At 41.6% G+C, this 23,068-nt stretch overlaps 1 protein-coding gene across 1 annotated transcript in view; it reads right to left on the reverse strand.

The window, feature by feature from the left end:
- LOC135521085 (neurexophilin-2-like) overlaps window positions 1–23,068 on the reverse strand; it is a 135,033-nt gene that overhangs the window by 78,329 nt on the left and 33,636 nt on the right. The window lies entirely within an intron of this gene.

The raw sequence follows: 23,068 nt of genomic DNA on the forward strand, positions 1-23,068 counted from the left end.
TTAGTCATTTAGGTCAACATTGGATCATTCAGAGATCCTCACTGAACTTGCTGCACTGAAAGTAAAGGGGCTGAATAATTTTGCACGCCCAATGTTTCAGTTTTTGATTTGTTAAAAAAGTTTGAAATATCCAATAAATGTCGTTCCACTTCATGATTGTGTCCCACTTGTTGTTGATTCTTCACAAAAAAATACAGTTTTATATCTTTATGTTTGAAGCCTGAAATGTGGCAAAAGGTTGCAAAGTTCAAGGGGGCCGAATACTTTCGCAAGGTACTGTATATATATATATATATATACATTTTTTGCTATTTACATTTTTATTAGTGTGTTGATTTCCGATTGTTAAAATGGAAGGTGTTGGGAGAGGTAGGGGTTTCCTGTCATTTAATCTGTCACCATCTGTTGGTAGGGGTTCAGCCAAAATTCCAGTTGCTTCTACACCTATGCCTAAACTGGAGGGTTTTGATGATAGTTTACCCATGGACACGCCCAAGGATGTGTATGAAAGAGTTTTGCCAAATACAGGGAGTGGGGAGGTCTCCATGGATTTCATAGCAGACATAGTACAGCAGATTGGTCATTCCATTGGGGAGAACATTGCCTCCTGTTTGGAGTCAAAGGCAATTGTTGGACATGTTGGGGACAATGTTATGGGGAGTGTATGCAGCTCGAGGGGTATGGATGTGTCAGGCCTGAACCTGGTATTGAAGTCTGATATCAGGGAACCGGTGTACTTTCGGGGGGATGGCTCTGAAAAGTGCACAGTGCATGAGTGGGAGGATATGGTCATGGTTTACATGCATAAGAGGTGCGTATCTGTGTTGGACCAAGCAGTTGAGGTTATGGGCAGGCTTATGGGAAGGGCCCGCGATGTTGTTAAAGTTGGCATATGTAGCAATCCCTCCATTGATTTATCTAAAGGCCCGAGTCCCATCTTTGACTGAAACAACATTTTAGTGACACTGCTTTTTCAAGCCCCTTGCTGACTTCTATGCCACATTACCTCTGACGGATGAACAACCATTTGAATATTGGCTCAGACTGAACAGGGCTATGGAGGTTGCTGAAGATTGTCTAAGAGACAGGAAAAAAGTGTTGAAGACCCATCTCGTGAGCTCACAGTCATGTTCATCAGACATTGCCCTAACGCTGAACTGTTCCTTATCTTTAAGTGCAAGCCATTACAGCAGTGGACTGCTGCAGATGTTCATGAGAGGCTGGATGAATACAGGAGGGAGCGGAGGTACTCTCACTTACCTAAGGTGACCCCAGCCATCGCAACAATGAAGCAGGAAGTTGGTGCTGTCATGCCAATCATCATGCCTGCTGTGAGGCCCCACATGGAAGTACCCAATACGTTGCCTTACCCAGCCCAGACTATTCAGGGCTCAGCTGAGCCGATGGAAAGTATCCTTGCAATGCTGGAGCGTGTGCTGGAGCAGAGGCCACAACAGTCTGACCAGAAGTTCCAAAAAGGGAATAGGAGCAGAGTGAAGTCTAATGGGCCATGTAACGTGTGCGGGGATGCTGGACATGATACTTACTTTCACTGCAGGGCCAATCACCTCTGCTTTCTTTGTCATGTAGCTGGCCACGCAAGCTCTCAGTGCCCCAAGGCCGCAGCTCTGAGCGCAGCTGGTGGAATCCCTACAGCAATCACTGCTCAGCTCCCGGAAAACTAGTAGGCCTGCATGTAGAAGGGGAGAGTGTTCGGCCTTTTGTAGAGTCCCCATCAGTGAGAGCTGTTGATTTGGTGTCTGTTTATAAAAGTGTTTGTGACGAAATGGAGACTGAGAAGAGTATCATAATGCAGAACACACAGAGACTTTCCCCGTATGATGATTTATTCTATGACAAGGTGTTAATAGGAGGAGAAGTAGAAATGAGAGCTATGCTTGACAGTGGAGCCATGGCTTGTACCTTGAGCTCTAGGGTCTTGCCTGAACTGTTGCATGCAAGAGTGTTGAAAAGTCCATCATTGAGTCCTACAGAGGTAGTCTTGGTTGGTTGTGGTGGGTTGAAGACGAGGCCTTTGGCAGTATGTGAGCTGGAGATGGAGGTGTATGGATGTAGAGTTGCCGTGCCTACACTGGTGGTTGAAAGGCAGAGTGATGACCTCATCTCGGGCAGCAATCTCCTAAAGCACTTGATTCGCCACCTGAAGACGGATGGAGATCTCTGGAAGAGGGTTTATACTCCTGTGTGTGACGGGGGTGAGGAGAGCAAGCTAATCGATATGATGGCTAATGTGGAGAGATGGAGAGACAGTGAAGTACCTGACAAAGTTGGAACTGTGAGCCTAAAAGGGGCTGTGACTCTAGAGCCTATGCAGGAGCACTTAGTCTGGGGCAGACTATGAAACACTCAGAATCTATCAGCTGGTAGTGCTGTTGTCATTGAGCCCAGCAGTTCAAGGTCAACACCAAGGTCGATACTGGTAGGGAGGCTCTATTGCGGGGAATGGGTGGCTCCCTGTTAGAGTGATAAACCCTTCTCAGAAGACAGTGACATTGAGACGAAACGCCACTCTAGCCGATGTCTTTCCCTGCATGGCTCTAGAGGACTTTGACTGTTCGTGTGTGAATGATGATTCATCAGCAGCTTTACATCAGCAAGTGCTGAGAACGGCTAATATACTCACTGACTGCCAAGATGACTTGACACTGACTGATGACGGTTCCAGCCAACTTCACGATACTGACGGACCAGACAGTTCAAACGATCCTGAGGTCTTACGTGACTTAGGTTTGACTGATATTGATGTCTCCTCCTGTCAAGCGTGTCCTGCTGGTAAGAAGAAACTCATCCAGCTCATAGCTGAGTACCAGTCTATTTTTTCCAGGCACAAGTTGGATTGTGGAAAAGCTTCCGGATGTCTTCACCGCATTCAACTAAGTGATGAGAAACCCTTTCGGATGCCCTACCGACGCCTTTCACCAAATCATTATGAGAAGCTCAAACAGGCATTGAATGAGATGGAAGAACGTGATATCATAAGGAAGTCTAGTAGTGAGTTCGCCTCTCCCCTTGTCCTTGTATGGAAGAAGTCTGGAGACCTGAGACTCTGTACTGATTTTCATTTGCTCAATGCTCGCACCATCAAAGACGCCCACCCACTCCCTCACCAGGCTGACGCGCTGGCTTCTTTAGGTGGAAATGCCTTTTTCTCGACAATGAACCTTACCTCTGGCTACTACAATGTGGAAGTGCATGAGGATGACTGGAGATTCACAGCTTTTACGTCGCCATTTGGATTGTATGAATACAATCGTATGCCACAGGGGTTACGTAATAGTCCTGCAACCTTTATGAGGATGATGCTATACATCTTTGGGGATCAGAACTTTCTTAGCCTGCTGTGTTACCTTGACGATGTCTTGGTCTATGCGCCCACTGAAGATCTGGCTATACAGCGCCTGGAAATGGTTTTTGAGCGTCTCAAGGCTCACAACCTGAAGTTGCCGCCAAAAAAGTGTAACTTTCTGCAGAGGTCTGTGAAGTTTCTGGGGCATATCATTAGTGCGGATGGTGTAGCTACAGACCCTGAGAAGGTGAGGGCCATTACAGGAGTAACAGAAGCTGATCTGATGGAAGATGGCACTGACATTCCATCTCAGAAGAAAATGAGGTCATTCCTTGGGATGGTGGTATATTATCAACAGTTCATTGAAGGTTGCTCGACCATTGCAAAGCCTCTCTTTGGATTGACTACTGAACACAAGGCTCCACGCTGGAAAAAGAAGTGACGCTCACCTGTCAGGAAGTTGACGGCTGCCGACTGGACAACAGAATGCAGACAGGCCTTATTCCAGCGAAAGCAAGCCTTACTTACTTACTTATGCTCTGGATAAGAGCGTCTGCTAAATGACTTAAATGTAAATGTAAATTACTGGACCAGGTTTTGTTGGCCCACCCCAACTTCGAAAAACCCTTTCTACTCTCGGTGGATGCATCCAGCAATGGCTTAGGTGCCGTGCTGTCTCAGGTGCAGGAACCGGGAGCTACAGCGAGACCTATAGCCTTCGCAAGCAAGTCCATCAGTTATGCGCAGTCGAGGTATCCTGCGCACAGGCTCAAGTTCTTTGCCATGAAATGGGCTATCTGTGACAAGTTCCACCACTGGCTATGGGGACAGCAGTTCACGGTATGGACGGATAATAATCCCTTGACATATATTATGACCAAAGCAAAACTTGATGCTTGTGAACAGAGATGGGTCGCCAAGCTGGCACCGTACGAGTTTGACATCAAGTACATCCCTGGAAAAATAAATGTTGTTGCAGATGCTTTGAGCAGAGAGCCCTTCGTACGACCCAGTGCACTCCATCGCCTGACAAGGGTCCCGTATGAGACCTTACTCGCTGAAGCCAACGCTGTGTGCACAGACAGAGTGCAAGATGTGTTTCGCTGGTCCAGCCAACCCTTTGACAAAGCCTCTGACTCCAACGAATTGGTCATTAGCTGTCAGGCTACTGTTGACCTCCCATCTGGTGCTTTATCAAGACATGAAGTTGCAGCTGTTCTTCATTCACACAGGTGCTGGGGGGATGAAGTGGGCTCACATGCACTGCTGTTGCCACAGCTACCACAGGCTGTTATGCCATCAGAGCAGACCGATGTCGATGTTCTGCCACACGACCTACTGATGAGTAAGCAGCGTGATGAAAACGTGATCAGCAGAGTCATCTTCTTTGTGGAGAGGGGCAGAAGACCATCCCGGAGAGAGCGTGCCCATGAGAGTGTTGAGGTTTTGTGTCTTCTCAGAAGTTGGGACAAGTTGACCATGAAGATGGGGGAACTGTATTGTGTTTCGAAGAATGGGGTTACAAAGAAGAAAACGTATCTGTGGTTGTGGTTCCAGCCTCCATGAAAGCAGTGGTGTTGAAGGGTGTCCATGATGAAGCTGGCCACCAGGGCCAACAGAGAACAGTCTACCTGACAAGACAGAGGTTCTTCTGGCATGGCCTGGAGAGGGAGGTAAAAGCTTATGTGAAGTGCTGCAGGAGATGTGTAGTGAGCAAGACTCCTGATCTGGAAGCAAGAGCTCCTCTTGAGAGCATAATAACAACTGTGCCTCTTGAACTAGTGTGCATAGACTTCTGGTCTGCAGAAGATTCTTCAAACAAGTCCTTGGATGTGCTCGTTGTTACTGACCACTTTACCAAATTGGCTCATGCCTTCTTGTGTCCGAACCAGTCTGCTAAGTCAGTAGCTCATCAGTTGTGGAACAACTATTTCTGTGTCTACGGGATGCCTCGCCGTATTCACTCAGACCAGGGAGCAAACTTTGAGAGCGCTTTAATAGCCGAACTGTTGAGTGTTGCAGGCGTTCAGAAGTCTCACACCACACCGTACCATCCGATGGGGAACGGGCCCTGCTAAAGGATGAATAGGACTTTGGGAAACATGATCCGGGCCCTGACAACGAGATCAAAGCACAGATGGCCTCAGGCGCAGAAGTCCCTCACGTTTGCGTACAATTGTACAATCCACAGGACCACAGGCTTTGCCCTTTTCCTGCTAATGTTTGGGAGGACGCCAAGAATACCTGTTGACATAGTCTTTGGCTCTGTCATAGAGAACCCAGAAGTTGTCGACTATGACCAGTTTGTTCAGTCTTTGAGGAGAGATCTGAAAGAAGCCATGAATGCAGCACAGGCATCTGCAGCGAAGCAGTTGAAGAGGCATGCTGACCTTTATGACAGAAGAGTCAGAGGAGCACCAGTGGAGATTGGGGATCGAGTATTGCTGGCTAACAAGGGGGAGCGGGGAAAGCGGAAGCTCGCTGACTGTTGGGAGGATACCGTCTACCTTGTCAATGGACTGAATGCTGACAGTCACACTTTTAAGATTCAGAACAGCTCCATTGGACGGGAGGAGACGGTACATCGCAACCTGATAATGCCAGTCAACTTTCTTCCTCTTCCCCATGCTGCCATTGATGAGGGAACAGACATGTCTGGATTAACAGAGTCTGAGGACATGAATGACAGCCTTGTGGTCTCAGCTGCCATGGACACTGCAGTGGATGATGGTGCTGAGTACAGAACCAGAGTGTGGGTGTCAGAGTTGTCTTCTGAAGGAACAGGTGACACACGCCTGGAGGGTGATGTGTGATCCTTGGATGCTCAGGATATTCCACCTTTGGATTCCGTGGATGATATACTGCAGCTGGAAGGTCTGCCTCGATCAGAGAGACTTCAAGAATCTGACCAAGACTGTAACAATGTAGTGAGTGAGCAAATTGACCAGTCTGCTTACAATATCCGTACTGACCTACCAAACACGGACCATTCCTTACCTGATCAGTTACGTACTGACTGTGTTGATGGACACACTATTGCAACAGAACACAACACTGTTACCCCTTATGCAGTTGAAGGTAGTCGGGGTCGTACTAGGTCAAGGGCAGGAAGGCTATTTAAACCAGTGTCAAGACTGATTGAGATTATGAATCAGCAGAAAGTTAGCTCTTGAATGTTAAATATGTGAATAGAGGGTCAATGGTATTGACATATTTTATTTGTTTTGATTTTACATCATTGTGACCATGATTAGAGGTTGCAGGATGGTAATGTGACAGATATGATCAACTCTCTTAAGGTAGTTTATTTTATTACTTGGACGTTTTAAAGCCACTGAGTGTACTTAACTGTGGCTGCGATGCCTGTACAGGCATCAAAATCAGCAAAATTCCAGAGCGCCAACTAATAGTACTCGATACAACTCAAACTTTCATTAAAACACACATACAAGGTACTCAATTAAAGCCACACTCGTTGTGAATCTAGCCAACATGTCAGATTAGGAAACTGCTTTTCGGCGAAAGCATGAGAAGCTATTATCTGATAGCATGCAGCCCCCAGAAACACACAAAGGGGACGTAAACAAAGAAATTAGCGTAGCCGGCGCAACACAAAACGCAGAAATAAAATATAAAACATTCATTACCTTTGACGAGCTTCTTTGTTGGCACTCCTATATGTCCCATAAACATCACAATTGGGTCCTTTTTTGATTAAATTTGTCCACATATACCCAAAATGTCCATTTATGAACACCGTGAAATCCAGGAAAAAAGTCACGTTTCCCAACGCAACGTCATTTTTTAAAATTAAAAAAGTTGCCTATAAACTTTGACAAAACACTTCAAACTACTTTTGTAATCCAACTTTAGGTATTAGTAAACGTTAATAAACGATCAAATTGATCGCGGAGAGATCTGTATTCAACAGCTACAAGTTTGGAAATCGTGTCGACGTTTGCAACTTTCATTACTTCCTCTGGGAGGCTTCATGACAGGATGTGCCTATTACACAGATGACCAAGGATTTAGCTGCATTGTATTCACAACACTGGCGACATCGTGTGGAAGCTGTAGGAACTGCAAGCCCAGTCCCATCTAATAAAGCGTGCAATAGACAATACAGAGACTGGTGGATGGATTTTTTCTTAGTCGATTTTGTGATCAGGTTTCCTTGCGATTTTGACCACGGAACTCGTTCTGTTATAGTCATAGACACCATTGAACCAGTTCTAGAAACTTCAGAGTGTTTTCTATGCACACATACTAATCATATGCATATACTATATTCCTGGCCTGACTAGCAGGGCGTTGAAATGTTGCGCGATTTTTAACAAAAAACTGCGAAAATTAAGAGGTTTTAACATGTAACAGGCATGTTTATGTATGAGGGCTAAGGGGATTGATCAACCGCTTTTCACTCTAATTCTCAAGGAGAATAGTCTAATGACTGGAATATTTAGTGACTGATTTAAAGCAGGGTCTGCATCCTTGATATACACAGCTTTACCTTTTAGTTTTCTCTATTAGGTAGTATAAAAATATATATTTTTTTCTCTGAATTATTCTGTACATATGTTGAGTGTCTCTGTATCTGGTATGTTTGCACAGTGCCGTTTTGTATTTTTCTTATTTTTCTTGGCAAGTGGAATTCAGTAGGGGGGAGTGTAACAGGGTTATTTATATTGGTGATTCCCCTTGCCACTTTATTGTTATCCCAATGGGTTTTTGGTTTGAGTTTTGTCTTGCCTTCACCTACTCAACATGGCATCTTATTGGCTGGTTTGCGTCGCTTGCTTACGAGGGGGGATGTTCCAGTTAGAATCGTCCCAGTGAACAAGCACCAAACCAGCGGTAAGTTGTTGGTTGCAAAGCACTGTACGTCAAAAGTGATTTTTATACTCCCAAGTGATGATGTAAATGTACAATTTATATCAATTTGTTTGTAAATGTTATTCGAACATCACACATGAGATACAGCGTTTTTTGGAGAATATTTGTTGTGCATTTTGTTGTAAAGAATTCCCGCCAGTACGAGCTAGCAACTTACTGTGTCTGGTGGGGGGGTTCATATATTTTGTACAGTGCGTGAGTGCAGAGTTGGATGGTGAGACGTGCATTGCATGACGTGCCATTTTGTGCTGTTCCTATCAGGTACATTCTTAAAGATATTATATTGTATATTGTAATTGTATAATTTTGGTAACTAGTCCCAGTGAACAAGCACCAAACCAGCATGCGTGAGTGCAGAGTTGGATGAATAAATCTCCATGACTGGTGCTACACGTTGGAGTTCCGGGTCGATGACTGATTGTACACAACGCAAGCAGAGTACTGTTACACTAGCACACACCCCTCAAATACCCTGCGAACACACAGCTAGCACACCACTAGTACCCTGCTAACACACAGCTAGCACATCACTCGTACCCTGCTAACACACAGATAGCACACAACTAGCACACCGCTAGTACCCTGCTAACACACAGCTAGCACACAGCTAGCACATAGCACCTTGAATACCTGGCATATATACGTTGCTAGCACACATCAATAGATCAGAGGTGTGATTGAAAAGGCTATCAACGTGTTTCACCGAATCTCACTGTGGTTGACACCCCTCACATTGGTAACAATCTCTAGAGAAATATCAAAACCGTATCACATGTATTGGACTGCGTGATCAATAAGCTTTGTGTTATTTGAGATGAGCAGCAGGACAAATCAATTACAAATGTTGTAGTTTCTTGAGAATGTGACAATTTGCATTGGATGATGATGTGCAGTAATGGCACGATTCAGCCTTAGGAAATGTACGCACTTCTCAGTGGTTGGTATTCAGATTTACCTTCTGCAGGTGCGTAATGGGCTTTACAGGTGTGATTCCCTTGCGCTTCACTGAAAACCCTCCATTCTAGAAATCAAGTCAACTCCGTGGGTTTGGCACTATACTGTCATTTGTGCATGGCTACAGAAGCCTATAGCTTGGATCTCCAAATGTCATCCTTGAAAGTTGTAAGGGCAGCATTTCCTAAACTTTACTGTGGGAAAGGTGATATGTTGATATGCTTCAGTTTGCTGCCATGTGACTGGTTTCACATTTGTCTCCAGCGATTATAAGGTCAAATAGATCTAAAACAATTGTAATTTATATTTACAATTCCCTGATCCAAGCGGCTCACTAATTTACCCAGCTCTAATCAATAGCTCTTATCAAGTTGTAAATTACAGTGTATGGAGAATGGTCAGGAAAGATAAAGTAGTTGTTGCTCCACTTGGAAACGACAGGTTGCTCCACCTTATTGATAATTTCATCAAGCGTAAAGGTTGTGGAATAATGAAGGAATTAAGTCAAGGTCAGAATACGGTGTATCATCAGACACCTTATTTTCTTTGATCTTCACCCCAAATGAATGGCATGCTGTTCTCAGCTGTAACCTATATCAGGGAAGGAAGACTGTGTTCCCCGCAGCTGTAACCTATATCAGGGAAGGAAGACTGTGTTTCCCACAGCTGTAACCTATATCAGGGAAGGAAGACTGTGTTCCCGCAGCTGTAACCTATATCAGGGAAGGAAGACTGTGTTTCCCACAGCTGTAACCTATATCAGGGAAGGAAGACTGTGTTCCCGCAGCTGTAACCTATATCAGGGAAGGAAGACTGTGTTCCCGCAGCTGTAACCTATATCAGGGAAGGAAGACTGTGTTTCCCACAGCTGTAACCTATATCAGGGAAGGAAGACTGTGTTTCCCACAGCTGTAACCTATATCAGGGAAGGAAGACTGTGTTTCCCACAGCTGTAACCTATATCAGGGAAGGAAGACTGTGTTTCCCACAACTGTAACCTATATCAGGGAAGGAAGACTGTGTTCCCCGCAGCTGTAACCTATATCAGGGAAGGAAGACTGTGTTCCCCACAGCTGTAACCTATATCAGGGAAGGAAGACTGTGTTTCCCACAGCTGTAACCTATATCAGGGAAGGAAGACTGTGTTTCCCACAGCTGTAACCTATATCAGGGAAGGAAGACTGTGTTTCCCACAACTGTAACCTATATCAGGGAAGGAAGACTGTGTTCCCGCAGCTGTAACCTATATCAGGGAAGGAAGAATGTTTCCCACAGCTGTAACCTATATCAGGGAAGGAAGACTGTGTTTCCCACAACTGTAACCTATGTCAGAGAAGGAAGACTGTGTTCCCCACAGCTGTAACCTATATCAGGGAAGGAAGACTGTGTTTCCCACAGCTGTAACCTATATCAGGGAAGGAAGACTGTGTTCCCGCAGCTGTAACCTATATCAGGGAAGGAAGACTGTGTTTCCCACAGCTGTAACCTATATCAGGAAGGAAGACTGTGTTTCCCACAACCGTAACCTATGTCAGAGAAGGAAGACTGTGTTCCCCACAGCTGTAACCTATATCAGGAAGGAAGAGCAGGTAACCTATATCAGGAAGGAAGACTGTGTTCCCGCAGCTGTAACCTATATCAGGGAAGGAAGACTGTGTTTCCCACAGCTGTAACCTATATCAGGGAAGGAAGACTGTGTTTCCCACAGCTGTAACCTATATCAGGGAAGGAAGACTGTGTTCCCCGCAGCTGTAACCTATATCAGGGAAGGAAGACTGTGTTTCCCACAGCTGTAACCTATATCAGGGAAGGAAGACTGTGTTCCCGCAGCTGTAACCTATATCAGGGAAGGAAGACTGTGTTCCCGCAGCTGTAACCTATATCAGGGAAGGAAGACTGTGTTCCCGCAGCTGTAACCTATATCAGGGAAGGAAGACTGTGTTCCCGCAGCTGTAACCTATATCAGGAAGGAAGACTGTGTTCCCGCAGCTGTAACCTATATCAGGGAAGGAAGACTGTGTTCCCGCAGCTGTAACCTATATCAAGGAAGGAAGACTGTGTTCCCGCAGCTGTAACCTATATCAGGGAAGGAAGACTGTGTACCCCACAGCTGTAATCTATATCAGGGAAGGAAGACTGTGTTCCCCACAGCTGTAACCTATATCAGGGAAGGAAGACTGTGTTCCCCACAGCTGTAACCTATATCAGGGAAGGAAGACTGTGTTCCCCACAGCTGTAGCCTACATGAGGGATTGAAGACTGTGTTCCCCACAGCTGTAGTTTATTTATTTTTTCACCTTTATTTAACCAAGTAGGCAAGTTGAGAACAAGATCTCGGTTACAATTGCGACCTGGCCAAGATAAAGCAAAGCAGTTCGACACATACATGGATGGAAGGTGAATTAGTAACAAGAGCCACAATACAGCCCAGTAAAGCTTCAGTACTGTATCTGTTCGAAAATTAATGACGATGCCATCCAACCATGAAGCATCAAAATCTAAAAACACAACCCCACTAATACCTATAGTTACACAACTAATATTTTACAAAACTAATACCTACTGTTACACCACTAATATATTACACCACTAATACCTAATGTTACATCACTAATATATTACACCAATAATATCTACTGTTACATCACTAATAGTTTACACTACTAATACCTACTGTTACATCACTAATAGTTTACACTACTAATACCTACTGTTACATCACTAATGCCGACTGTTACATCACTAATATATTACACCATTAATACCTACTGTTACAACACTAATATATTACACCACTAATACCTACTGTTACACCACTAATACCTACTATTACACCACTAATACCTAATGTTACATAACTATTATATTAAACCATTAATACCTACTGTTACACCACTAATATATTACACCAATAATACCTATTGTGACACCACTAATGCCGACTGTTACACCACTAATATATTACAGCACTAATACCTACTGTTACTTCACTAATATATTAAACCACTAATACCTAATGTTACATCACTAATATATTAAAACACTAATACCTACATTTACACCACTAATATATTACACCACTAATACCTACTGTTACATCACTAATACAAACTGTGACACAACTAATATCTTCTGTTGTTCCACTAATACCTAATGTTACATCGTTAATATATTACACCACTAACACCTACTGTTACACCACTAATATATTACACCACTAATACCTACTGCTACACCACTAATACCTATTGTTGTATCACTAATGCCAACTGTTACACCACTAATAACTACTGTTACATCACTAAAATATTACACCAATAATGCCTACTGTTACATCACTAATATATTACACCACTAATACCTACTGTTACACCACTAATACCCACTGTTACACCACTAATACCCATTGTTACATCACTAATATATTACAAAACTAATACCTACTGTTACACCACTAATATATTACACCGCTAATTCCTAATGTTACATCACTAATATATTACACCAATAATACCTACTGCTACATCACTAATAGTTTACACTACTAATACCTACTGTTACATCACTAATACCTACTGTTACATCACTAATAGTTTACACTACTAATACCTACTGTTACATCACTAATAGATTACACTACTAATACCTACTGTTACATCACTAATACCTACTGTTACATCACTAATATATTACACCACTAATACCTACTGTTACAACACTAATATATTACACCACTAATACCTACTATTACACCAATAATACCTACTATTACACCACTAATACCTAATGTTACATCACTAATATATTACACCACTAATACCTACTGTTATACCACAAATATATTACACCAATAATGCCTATTGTGACACCACTAATGCCGACTGTTACACCACTAATATATTACAGCACTAATACCTACTGTTACTTCACTAATATATTACACCACTAATACCTACTGTTACACCACTAATACCAACTGTTACATCACTAATACCTACTGTTACATCGTTAATATATTACATCACTAACACCTACTGTTACATCACTAATACCTACTGTTACACAACTAATACTGACTGTTGTACCACTAATACCGACTGTTAAACCACTAATATATTACACCACTAATACCTCCTGTTCACTCACTAATACCTACTGTTACACCACACCCACTGTTACACCACTAATATATAACACCACTAATACCTACTGTTCAATTACTAATACCTACTGTTACACCACTAATACCTACTGTTACATTACTAATATATAACACCACTAATACATCACTAATACCTACTGTTACACAACTAATACCTGACTGTTGTACCACTTACTGTTAAACCACTAATATATTACACCACTAATACCTCCTGTTCACTCACTAATACCTACTGTTACCTAATACCCACTGTTACACCACATCACTAATACCTACTGTTCAATTACTAATACCTACTGTTACACCACTAATACCTACTGTTACATTACTAATATATAACACCACTAATACCTACTGTTACATCACTAATACCTTCTGTTGTACCACTAATACCTACTGTTACATCACCAATATATTACACCACTAATACCTATTGTTGTATCACTAATACCAACTGTTACACCACTAATATATAACACCACTAATACCTACTGTTCAATTACTAATACCTACTGTTACACCACTAATACCTACTGTTACATTACTAATACAAACTGTTACACCACTAATACCTACTGTTACATCACTAACACCTACTGTTACATCGTTAATATATTACACCACTAAACACCTACTGTTACACCACTAATATATTACACCACTAATACCTACTGCTACACCACTAATACCTATTGTTGTATCACTAATACCAACTGTTACACCACTAATAACTACTGTTACATCACTAAAATATTACACCAATAATGCCTACTGTTACATCACTAATATATTACACCGCTAACACCTACTGTTACATCACTAATACCTACTGTTACATCACTAATATATTACACCACTAATACCTACTATTACACCAATAATACCTATTGTGACACCACTAATACCTACTGTTACATCACTAATATCTACTGTTACATCACTAATATATTACACCACTAATACCTACTATTACACCAATAATACCTATTGTGACACCACTAATACCTACTGTTACACCACTAATATATTAAACCACTAATACCTACTGTTACACCACTAACATATTACACAACTAATAACTACTGTTACATCACTAATATATTATACCACCATACCTACTGTTACATCACTAATACCTACTGTTACACCACTAATACCCACTGTTACATTACTAATACCTACTGTTACACCACTAATACCTACTGTTATACCAATAAAAACCTCTGTTACCTACTGTTATACCACTAATACCTAATATTACACCACTAATACCAACTGTTACACCACTAATACCTACTGTTACACCACTAATAACTACTGTTATACCAATAATACCTACTGTTATACCAATAATACCTACTGTTACACCACCAATACCTACTGTTACACCACTAATACCTACTGTTATACAACTAATATATTACAAAACTAATACCTACTGTTACACCACTAATATATTACACCACTAATACCTAATGTTACATCACTAATATATTACACCAATAATACCTACTGCTACATCAATAATATATTACACTACTAATACCTACTGTTACATCACTAATACCTACTGTTACACCACTAATACCTACTGTTAAATCACTAATATATTACACCACTAAAACCTACAGTTACACCACTAACATATTACACCACTAAAAACTTCTGTTAAACCACTTACACCTACTGTTATACAACTAATACATACTGTTCCACTGCTAATACATACTGTTATATCACTAATATATTAAACCACTAATACCTACTGTTACATCACTAATACAAACTGTGACACAACTAATATCTACTGTTGTTCCACTAATACCTACTGTTACATCGTTAATATATTACACCAGTAACACCTACTGTTACACCACTAATATATTACACCACTAATACCTACTGCTACACCACTAGTACCTATTGTTGTATCACTAATACCAACTGTTACACCACTAATAACTACTGTTACATCACTAAAATATTACACCAGTAATGCCTACTGTTACATCACTAATATATTACACCGCTAACATCTACTGTTACATCACTAATACCTACTGTTACATCACTAATATATTACACCACTAATACCTACTGTTACACCACAAATATATTACACCAATAATGCCTATTGTGACACCACTAATACCTACTGTTACATCACTAATACAAACTGTGACACAACTAATATCTAGTGTTGTTCCACTAATACCTACTTTTAAATCACTAATATATTAAAGCACTAATGCCTACTATTATAACACTAAAAACTACTGTTAAACCACTAATATATTACACCACTAATACCTACTGTTACACAACTAATACCTACTGTTACACCAATAATACCTACTGTTACACCACTAATACCTACTGTTATACCACTAATATATTATACCACTAATACCTACTGTTACACCACTAATACCAACTGTTACATCACTAATACCTACTGTTACACAACTAATACTGACTGTTGTACCACTAATACCGACTGTTAAACCACTAATATATTACACCACTAATACCTCCTGTTCACTCACTAATACCTACTGTTACACCACGAATACCCACTGTTACACCACTAATATATAACACCACTAATACCTACTGTTCAATTACTAATACCTACTGTTACACCACTAATACCTACTGTTACATTACTAATATATAACACCACTAATACCTACTGTTACATCACTAATACCTTCTGTTGTACCACTAATACCTACTGTTACATCACCAATATATTACACCACTAATACCTATTGTTGTATCACTAATACCAACTGTTACACCACTAATATATAACACCACTAATACCTACTGTTCAATTACTAATAACAACTGTTACACCACTAATACCTACTGTTACATTACTAATACAAACTGTTACACCACTAATGCCTACTGTTACATCACTAACACCTACTGTTACATCGTTAATATATTACACCACTAACACCTACTGTTACACCACTAATATATTACACCACTAATACCTACTGCTACACCACTAATACCTATTGTTGTATCACTAATACCAACTGTTACACCACTAATAACTACTGTTACATCACTAAAATATTACACCAATAATGCCTACTGTTACATCACTAATATATTACACCGCTAACACCTACTGTTACATCACTAATACCTACTGTTACATCACTAATATATTACACCACTAATACCTACTATTACACCAATAATACCTATTGTGACACCACTAATACCTACTGTTACATCACTAATATCTACTGTTACATCACTAATATATTACACCACTAATACCTACTATTACACCAATAATACCTATTGTGACACCACTAATACCTACTGTTAGACCACTAATATATTAAACCACTAATACCTACTGTTACACCACTAACATATTACACCACTAATACCTACTGTTACATCACTAATATATTATACCACCATACCTACTGTTACATCACTAATACCTACTGTTGGACCACTAATACCCACTGTTACATTACTAATACCTACTGTTACACCACTAATACCCACTGTTACATTACTAATACCTACTGTTACACCACTAATACCTACTGTTATACCAATAAAAACCTCTGTTACCTACTGTTATACCACTAATACCTAATATTACACCACTAATACCAACTGTTACACCACTAATACCTACTGTTACACCACTAATACCTACTGTTATACCAATAATACCTACTGTTATACCAATAATACCTACTGTTACACCACTAATACCTACTGTTACACCACTAATACCTACTGTTATACAACTAATATATTACAAAACTAATACCTACTGTTACACCACTAATATATTACACCACTAATACCTACTGCTACACCACTAATACCTATTGTTGTATCACTAATACCAACTGTTACACCACTAATAACTACTGTTACATCACTAAAATATTACACCAATAATGCCTACTGTTACATCACTAATATATTACACCGCTAACACCTACTGTTACATCACTAATACCTACTGTTACATCACTAATATATTACACCACTAATACCTACTATTACACCAATAATACCTATTGTGACACCACTAATACCTACTGTTACATCACTAATATCTACTGTTACATCACTAATATATTACACCACTAATACCTACTATTACACCAATAATACCTATTGTGACACCACTAATACCTACTGTTAGACCACTAATATATTAAACCACTAATACCTACTGTTACACCACTAACATATTACACCACTAATACCTACTGTTACATCACTAATATATTATACCACCATACCTACTGTTACATCACTAATACCTACTGTTGGACCACTAATACCCACTGTTACATTACTAATACCTACTGTTACACCACTAATACCCACTGTTACATTACTAATACCTACTGTTACACCACTAATACCTACTGTTATACCAATAAAAACCTCTGTTACCTACTGTTATACCACTAATACCTAATATTACACCACTAATACCAACTGTTACACCACTAATACCTACTGTTACACCACTAATACCTACTGTTATACCAATAATACCTACTGTTATACCAATAATACCTACTGTTACACCACTAATACCTACTGTTACACCACTAATACCTACTGTTATACAACTAATATATTACAAAACTAATACCTACTGTTACACCACTAATATATTACACCACTAATACCTAATGTTACATCACTAATATATTACACCAATAATACCTACTGCTACATCAATAATATATTACACTACTAATACCTACTGTTACATCACTAATACCTACTGTTACACCACTAATACCTACTGTTAAATCACTAATATATTACACCACTAAAACCTACAGTTACACCACTAACATATTACACCACTAAAAACTTCTGTTAAACCACTTACACCTACTGTTATACAACTAATACATACTGTTCCACTGCTAATACATACTGTTATATATATTAAACCACTAATACCTACTGTTACATCACTAATACAAACTGTGACACAACTAATATCTATTGTTGTTCCACTAATACCTACTGTTACATCGTTAATATATTACACCAGTAACACCTACTGTTACACCACTAATATATTACACCACTAATACCTACTGCTACACCACTAGTACCTATTGTTGTATCACTAATACCAACTGTTACACCACTAATAACTACTGTTACATCACTAAAATATTACACCAGTAATGCCTACTGTTACATCACTAATATATTACACCGCTAACATCTACTGTTACATCACTAATACCTACTGTTACATCACTAATATATTACACCACTAATACCTACTGTTACACCACTAATACCTATTGTTACATCACTAATATATTATAAAAGTAATACCTACTGTTACACCACAAATATATTATATCACTAATACCTACTGTTACACAACTAATATATTACAAAACTAATACCTACTGTTACAACACTAATATATTACACCACTAATTCCTAATGTTACATCACTAATAGTTTACACTACTAATACATACTGTTACATCACTAATACCTACTGTTACATCACTAATATATTACACCACTAATACCTACTATTACACCACTAATACCTAATATTACACCACTAATATATTACACCACTAATACCTACTGTTACACCACAAATATATTACATCACTAATACCTACTGTTACATCACTAATAGTTTACACTACTAATACATACTGTTACATCACTAATACCTACTGTTACATCACTAATATATTACACCACTAATACCTACTATTACACCACTAATACCTACTATTACACCACTAATACCTAATATTACACCACTAATATATTACACCACTAATACCTACTGTTACACCACAAATATATTACACCAATTATGCCTATTGTGACACAACTAATGCCGACTGTTACACCACTAATATATTACAGCACTAATACCTACTGTTACTTCACTAATATATTAAACCACTAATACCTAATGTTACATCACTAATATATTAAACCACTACTACCTACTTTTACACCACTAATATATTACACCACTAATACCTACTGTTACATCACTAATACCTACTGTTGGACCACTAATACCCACTGTTACATTACTAATACCTACTGTTACACCACTAATACCCACTGTTACATTACTAATACCTCACTAATACAAACTGTGACACAACTAATATCTAGTGTTGTTCCACTAATACCTACTTTTAAATCACTAATATATTAAAGCACTAATACCTACTATTATAACACTAAAAACTACTGTTAAACCACTAATACCTACTGTTACACAACTAATACCTACTGTTACACTAATAATACCTACTGTTACACCACTAATACCTACTGTTATACCACTAATATATTATACCACTAATACCTACTGTTACACCACTAATACCAACTGTTACATCACTAATACCTACTGTTACACAACTAATACTGACTGTTGTTGTAACGGCGTTCTTCTTTAATTGAAAGAGAGTCGGACCGAAATGCAGCGTGTAAGTTACTCATGTTTATTTAGTGAAGACAAACGAACGAACTATACACGAATAACTAATAAATACAAAAATAACAAACAGAACGTGAAACCTATTACAGCCTGACTGGTGCACACTACACAGAGACAGGAACAATCACCCACGAAATACAAGGCGAAAACCAGGCTACCTAAATACGGTTCCCAATCAGCGACAACGAGAATCACCTGACTCTGATTGAGAACCGCCCTCAGGCAGCCAACCTATTTAACACACACACACCCCTAATCAACTACAATCCCAAACACTACAAACCCCAATACGAAAATACAATACATAATAACCCCATGTCACACCCTGGTCTGACTAACTAATAAACTAAAACACAAAATACTAAGACCAAAGCGTGACAGAACCCCCCTTAAGGTGCGGACTCCCGAACGCACCTCAAAACCATAGGGAGGGTCCGGATGGGCGTCTGTCCATGGTGGCGGTTCCGGCTCCGGACGTGGACCCCACTTCATACATGTCATTGTTCCTCCCCTTCGCGTCCATGGATAATCCACCCTAACCGCCGACCATGGCCGAATAGTCCTCACCCAGAACCCTACATAACAGAGGAGCAGCTCGTGACTGAGGGGCAGCTCGGGACTGAGGGGCAGCTCGGGACTGAGGGGCAGCTCGGAACTGAGGGGCAGCTCGGGACTGAGGGGCAGCCCAGCACTGAGAGGCAGCCCAGCACTGAGAGGCAGCCCAGCACTGAGAGGCAGCCCAGCACTGAGAGACAGCCCAGTACTGAGAAAAAGCCCAGTACTGAGATGAAGCCCAGCCAGGCAGTAGAATCCGGCAGATCCTGGCTGACTGGCGGATCCTGGCTGACTGGCGGATCCTGGCCAACTGGCGGATCCTGGCTGACTGGTAGATCCTGGTCGACTGGCGGATCCTGGCTGACTAGCAGATCTGTCAGATCCTGGCTGACTGGCGGATCCTGGCTGACTAGCAGATCTGGAAGAGTCTGGTTAACTGGCAGATCTGGAAGAGTCTGGTTGACTGGCAGATCTGGAAGAGTCTGGTTGACTGGCAGATCTGGAAGAGTCTGGTTGACTGGCAGATCTGGAAGAGTCTGGTTGACTGGCAGATCTGGAAGAGTCTGGTTGACTGGCAGATCTGGAAGAGTCTGGCTGACTGGCAGATCTGGAAGAGTCTGGCTGACTGGCAGATCTGGAAGAGTCTGGCTGACTGGCAGATCTGGAAGAGTCTGGCTGACTGGCAGATCTGGCTGCTTCATGCTGACTGACGGCTCTGGCTGCTCCATGCTGACTGGCGGCTCTGGCTGTTCCATACTGACTGACAGCTCTGGCGGCTTCATGGAGACTGGCAGCTCCTTGCAGACTGGCAGCTCTATGCAGACTGGCAACTCCATGCAGACTGGCAGCTCTTTGCAGACTGGCAGCTCTTTGCAGACTGGCAGCTCTGGCTGCTCCATGCAAACTGACAGCTCTGGCTGCTCAATGTAGACTGGCAGCTCAGGCTGCTCTATACAGACAGGAGGCTCCGGCAGACGCCAGGACAGCGGAGTCAATCACCACCTTCCGGAGACACCTGAAACCCCACCTCTTTAAGGAATACCTAGGATAGGATAAAGTAATCCTTCTCACCCCCCCCCTTAAATGATTTAGATGCACTATTGTAAAGTGGCTGTTCCACTGGATGTCATAAGGTGAATTCACCAATTTGTAAGTCGCTCTGGATAAGAGCGTCTGCCAAATGACTTAAATGTAATGTAAATGCAGAGGAGGAAGGCTCTAGAACCGCTGAACAGACGGGAGACTCCGACAGCGCAGGAGAGGGAGAAAGCGCTGGCTGCGCTGAACAGGCGAGGCGCACTGAAGGCCTGATGCGTGGTGCTGGCACTGGTGGTATTTGGCCGAGGACACGCACAGGAAGCCTAGTGCGGGAGCTGCTACTGGAGGGCTGGGGTGTGGAGGTGGTTCTGGATAAACCGGACCGTGCAGGCGCACTGGAGCTCTTGAGCACCGAGCCTGCCCAACCTTAGCTGGTTGAATACTCTCGGTTGCCCTGCCAGTGCTGTGAGGAGAAATAGCCCGCACTGGGCTATGTAGGCGAACCGGAGACACCGAGCGCAAGGCTGGTGCCATGTAAACCGGCCCAAGGTGACGCACTGGAGACCAGATGCGTAGAGCCGGCTTCATGGCATTAGGCTCGACGCTCAATCTAGCCCGGCCGATACGCGGAGCTGAAATATACCGCACCGGGCTATGCACCCGCACTGGGGACACCGCGCACCACTGCATAACACGGTGCCTGCCCGGTCTCTCTAGCCCCGGTACGCACAGGGAGATTGCGCAGGTCTCCTACCTGACGCAGCCATACTCCCTGATAGCCCCACCCCCAAAAATTTGGGGGCTGCTTTTCGGGCTTCCATCCACGTCGCCGTGCTGCCTCCTCATACTTGCGCCTCTCCGCTTTAGCCGCTTCTAATTCCTCCTTGGGGCGGCGATATTCACCAGGCTGAGCCCAGGGTCCTTTTCCGTCCAGTTCCTCCTCCCATGTCCAATTCTCCAAATGGTGTAGCCTCTCCCACTGAAGCTGCTTCTGTTGCCTTTCGTTTAGCTCCTGTTTCCTCTTCGCCTGCTGCACTTTAGGCGGCTACACTCCTCTGGTTTAGCCCAGGGTCCTCTTCCGTCAAGGATTTCCTCCCATGTCCAGAAATCCTTAAAACGCGGCTCCTCTTTGCGCTGCTCCTGCCTGTTGACACGCTGCTCGGTCCGAGTTCGGTGGGTAATTCTGTAACGGCGTTCTTCTTTAGTTGAAAGAGAGTCGGACCGAAATGCAGCGTGTAAGTTACTCATGTTTATTTAGTGAAGACAAACGAACGAACTATACACGAATAACTAAAAAATACAAAAATAACAAACAGAACGTGAAACCTATTACAGCCTGACTGGTGCACACTACACAGAGACAGGAACAATCACCCACGAAATACAAGGCGAAAACAGGCTACCTAAATACGGTTCCCAATCAGCGACAACGAGAATCACCTGACTCTGATTGAGAACCGCCTCAGGCAGCCAACCTATTTAACACACACACACCCCTAATCAGCTACAATCCCAAACACTACAAACCCCAATATGAAAATACAATACAATAAACCCATGTCACACCCTGGTCTAACCAAATATATAACGAAAACACAAAAAATACAATGACCAAGGCGTGACAACTGTTAAACCA

Source organism: Oncorhynchus masou, chromosome 29 (assembly GCF_036934945.1).
Source record: "Oncorhynchus masou masou isolate Uvic2021 chromosome 29, UVic_Omas_1.1, whole genome shotgun sequence".
NCBI classification, from domain to species: Eukaryota; Metazoa; Chordata; class Actinopteri; order Salmoniformes; family Salmonidae; genus Oncorhynchus; species Oncorhynchus masou.